Genomic DNA, 4,766 nt, shown 5'->3' with positions numbered 1-4,766 from the left:
ATATATATATATATATATATATATATATATATATATATATATATATATATATATATATCCCTGTTATACCTATTGAGGTCTACTGGTATTATGTAAATTCGCATTAGTGATAATTCTTTATTTGATGTTAATAATAATTTTCTTTTTGTGTGTCTTCTGGATATTAGAGTCATAGTTCCAGTTGTGTTTTTCAAATGTGTGAGATTGAAGAAAGGATTAAACTTTTTTCATACTGCAGTGCATCACAGGAAAACACAGAGAGACACAGTATAAACAACCCCACACACAATCACATATTTTCCATTTTAAATCATTTATTTGCCCGGAAAAATAGTCTGTCCAGTCTGTTCACATATTTCTTTGCTCCTTACCATTAGCTAAACAAATGGGTGTAGACAAAATGTTAAAAGTTGACAGACAGCATTCTTCCTGCAAGGAAATAAAAGGCGTCATTGCTAAGTTTTTGTGTTAAAGAAACTGAGAGTTTCTCTCACTGCGAAGTGAAATGGCAGAACAAGCGGTTCAAGTGGACCAAAGAACCTTCTCCTGTTCAATCTGTCTGGACCTACTGAAGGATCCGGTGACGACCTCGTGTGGGCACAGCTACTGTATGAACTGTATTAAAACACACTGGGATCAAGAGGATTCGATAAGACTCTACAGCTGTCCTCAGTGCAGGAAAACCTTTACACCAAGGCCTGATTTGGAGAAAAACATCATGTTAGCATCTCTAGTAGAGCAACTGAGGAATACTGGACTCCAAGCTGCTCCTCCAGATGGCTCCGATGATGTACTTGAAGATGTTTCCTGTGATTTCTGCCCTGGAGGAAATATAAAAGCCATCAAGTCCTGCTTAGTCTGTATGGCGTCTTACTGTGAGGAACACCTAGAGACTCATTATAATTTTTCTCTTGTAGAGAATCACATGTTGGTGGAGCCAATCAAGGACCTGCAGCAAAACACATTGTCTTCAGTAGAGGGAGCAGAGAGAAAGAGCTGGTTTGATGTCGGTCTGTATGATGAGTATGTTTTACTGTCTGAGCCAGAACCAAAAACAAGAGCAGACTTCTTGAGATATTCATGTGAAATCATGCTGGATCCAAACACAGCTCATCCACAGCTGTTACTATCAGAGGGGAACAGGAAGGTGACATTTTCATATCAACAACAATGGCATCGCAGTCACCCAGACAGATTCACTGAATGGTTTCAAGTTCTGAGCAGAGAGAGTCTGACTGGACGTTGTTACTGGGAGGTGGAGTGGAGAGGGACTGTAGTTTATGTAGCAGTTGCATACAAGGATATCAGCAGAGCAGAGGGGGGGAATGAATGTGGATTTGGATATAATGACAAATCTTGGGCAATGCTTTTTGACATAAACAGTAATTCATTTTGGTACAATAACACCAAAACTCCAATCACTGTTTCTAATTGTTCTAGAGTAGGAGTGTACCTGGATCACAGAGCAGGTGACCTGTTCTTCTATAACATCTCAGAAACCATGAGTCTCCTCCACAGAGTCCACACCACATTCACTCAGCCACTATATGCTGGAGTTAGAATGTATAACACTGCAATCTCTGCTGAATTCTGTCAACCCAGATAGTCCACTAAAAGCTTTGTGGCATTTTTTGGTTTAGCATTAGTAATTTATACAAAATGTCATGTTTGAATTATTGTTCTTTTGCTTAATTTCTCTGGTCATCTGGCCTCTCAATGCAATTGATCAAAATGTCTCAAAGGGAAGACAGGGAAAGGGGGACCTGTCCTGGCCTGCTGGGACATACTTTATGGGATACAACATGGACTCCTGGAAGGCTTGGAGGATAGTGTGTTTTACAATGCTCTCAGTGGAGGATATCGAAGATGTATGGATTTTCGGATTTGTGACACTCGGATTTCTCCTGTTTGGATTTGGAGGATACCTGATGTATCTACAATTATAGAGGATGTCGGCGGCAATTTGGGCATTGATCAGGCTGGCAGCAGCGGTTGACGAGCTCACAAAGGCTGTGAACGAGAAAGATTGTGAGCTGAGTCGTATGCTGGGTATGATTGAATGCAGGCTGGCTGCGGTGGTTGAACTCAAAGATGAGATGGGATAATATCTTGGATGTGCACGCTTGCTTCAAGGCGAAATAGCCCAACCAATTTGGAATATTGGATTCGCAACGTAGAGCCAGCAACAAAACACTGACGGACAAATCCTGTGCAGCCTGCTCTCAAAACAATAATTGTTATTCTCGATTCGGCCTCCCCCCTTATCAAAATCCCCACTGGATGTTATGAAGAAAGGGCACATAGGAACTGCTGCCCCCTACCCTACCCCCGAACATCTGTGGATGCACCCAGAACTGTAGTGCCGGTTGATGAATTTCCATCTCATCAAGGACAATGGCCCATGGACAGCTTTCATTGGACGCACTCATCATAAATACAGAACTAATGTCTAAAATGTCAAATTGACTTTCATGTGGCTCATGTGCCTCTGATGTGACCCTCTGCTGAAATATCTGTCTCATGTTTATAAGTGTTTTCTTGTGCTGAGTTTTTTTTTTGATATCTCAAACTATATCCTGTCAAGGATAAAGTGTGAAATATGCTCCCCCCCCCTCCCCAATGTGGCCCCTATCTTTCCACAGAATAAAAGGCAGCGCTATAGGGAACCTCCTATGGGTTAGGGCCCTTGGCAGCCATAAGGCAGCATTCTGCGGCGCACATGGTCTCAGTAAACCGTTCCCCCTTTTTGCTTCTCTGAGAGTGCTGGAGCCTTTAAAATAAATCTGCAAAAACAAAGATCAATCGTTCTCTGTTTTACTGAGTGGTGGTCTCCCCTCTTTGATAAATAAAAATTCCACAACAATTCTTCTGACAGCGAACAGGATCTGACATGCCAGAATGACTCTGCAGTGCAGGTTAAGAATGTTTAGCCTGCTTAAAAACTCTTTCAATTCCCCTGCTTTGAAAAAAAGAGGAGTCATGGAGCCTTCCAGTGGTTTCTTTCCAACTGTATCCAAACTAATGGAGAGACACTACTTTGAACATTTTCACTTCACTTTAACCATCATCTCCTAGCTTTTGTGTTGTTTTTTAGAGTTGGTAGAGTGGGAGCATGACAGAGGAAGCCGCCAGTAAGAATGAAGAGGCGTACGCAGTTCTAATTCAAGTGCTGGATGACAAAGTTTATCCCTTGTCATGAGAGACACTGCTGATGATGGCAGGAAGGCGCTGCAGATCCTCTGTGACCATTAGGCAGGGAAGGGGAAGCCGCTGATAATTAGTTCATACACGGAGCTCACACCTCTCCAAAAAGGTGTGAATGAGAGCGTCACGGACTATACATCCGTGCAGAGACTGCTATTAAACTGCTGTGTAATGCAGGCGAGACTTTTAGTGGCGGCTTGTTGACTGCAATGATTTTAAAAGGCCTGCCTGATGCATATAAACCATTCTCTGTACATGTCACACAGAGTGATGAAAAGTTTACTTTTGTTGAGTTTAAAACCAAACTAAGGAGCTATGAGAGCACAGAAAGGTTTGGCGCTTCTGGTTCCGCAGAGGAAAGTGTAATGAAAGTCGGAGGGAGAGACGCCTGGAGCAAGCTGACCTCTTTCACCTGTGGTCAGAAGGGCCACAAAGCCGCTGACTGTGCGTCAGCTGCTGGAGAGTGCAGAGAGTCCAGGCAATGGTGCAGTTCCTGTAAGAGTGCCACGCACAAGGACGCACACTGTAAGCACAGTAGAGGTTGGCGGATCGATACTATCGATACCAACACTGGTATTGCTATTGAAAAATATTCGTTTACAGTAACAAGTTCAATACTTTTAATTCTCTCCTGCACGCACTATCTGCAGCAGTTAGTCCATGCAGGATAATTTTTATTCTCTCCTGCATGCACTAACTGCTGCAGATTCACCAGTCTCCCCATCAGTATAATTACAGCACATTGCTGCTCCTCCCTCTCCTGTACTCACCGGCTCAGCACACAGGCTCAGCCTGCCCCACTTCACACACAAACTGCTCAGACGCTGGAGAAAGAGAGAGACCGTCGGAGCAGAAAATACCATACATGAAAGCAAAGGCAAGCTGTATGATTTGTAAAAAGCTGGTTAAATGCAGTTTAAAAGCACATGAAAAACAATGAGCCAAAAACCAGTCAAACGTACACAATGTTATCACACCAGTGAATTTATATGAAAGCCAACAACAAAAAACTTTATAAAACCAAAACATATTTTCATGAACAGCTTTACAATTTGTACATAACTCTTGTCCTTCTGAGGCTTTGTGAAGGAAATCTGTGTTTTTTATGGTTCAATATGATGTCACAAACCTAAAAAACAATGTACTAGTTTAATAATGGAGAATCTATTGGTCAGCTTTATATTTATATTTTTTAACATATAAAAATATTTTTTTTTCTGACAATGTGTTTATTTATGAGTAACTATGCAGATTAACAAACATCTAGAAAAAGTAGACTATACTCTATAATTTTTTTTATGTGAATCCCAGATTGTTTATTCTTCGCCTTTTCTACAAAGTGCTTTAAATCAGTCCTGGCTGTATTTTTCCATGCTGGGTCAGATCCTGATGTTTGAAAAAGGAGGCAGGGAAAGCAGAATAAAGCTACATGCTGCTAGCCAAGCCTTCTTACTAAACCAGGTCCTGGAAAATGACATTTCTTGCACTATTTCTTTCTCTTTCTCTCACCAATGCATCTCCAGCCCCTGCAGCTCGACCTGTCAATCAAAATGTCAGCTCTG

Source organism: Cyprinodon variegatus, unplaced genomic scaffold (assembly GCF_000732505.1).
Source record: "Cyprinodon variegatus isolate N-32 unplaced genomic scaffold, C_variegatus-1.0 Scaffold17, whole genome shotgun sequence".
In the NCBI taxonomy this organism is placed as follows: domain Eukaryota; kingdom Metazoa; phylum Chordata; class Actinopteri; order Cyprinodontiformes; family Cyprinodontidae; genus Cyprinodon; species Cyprinodon variegatus.
This window is presented reverse-complemented; position numbering follows the sequence as displayed.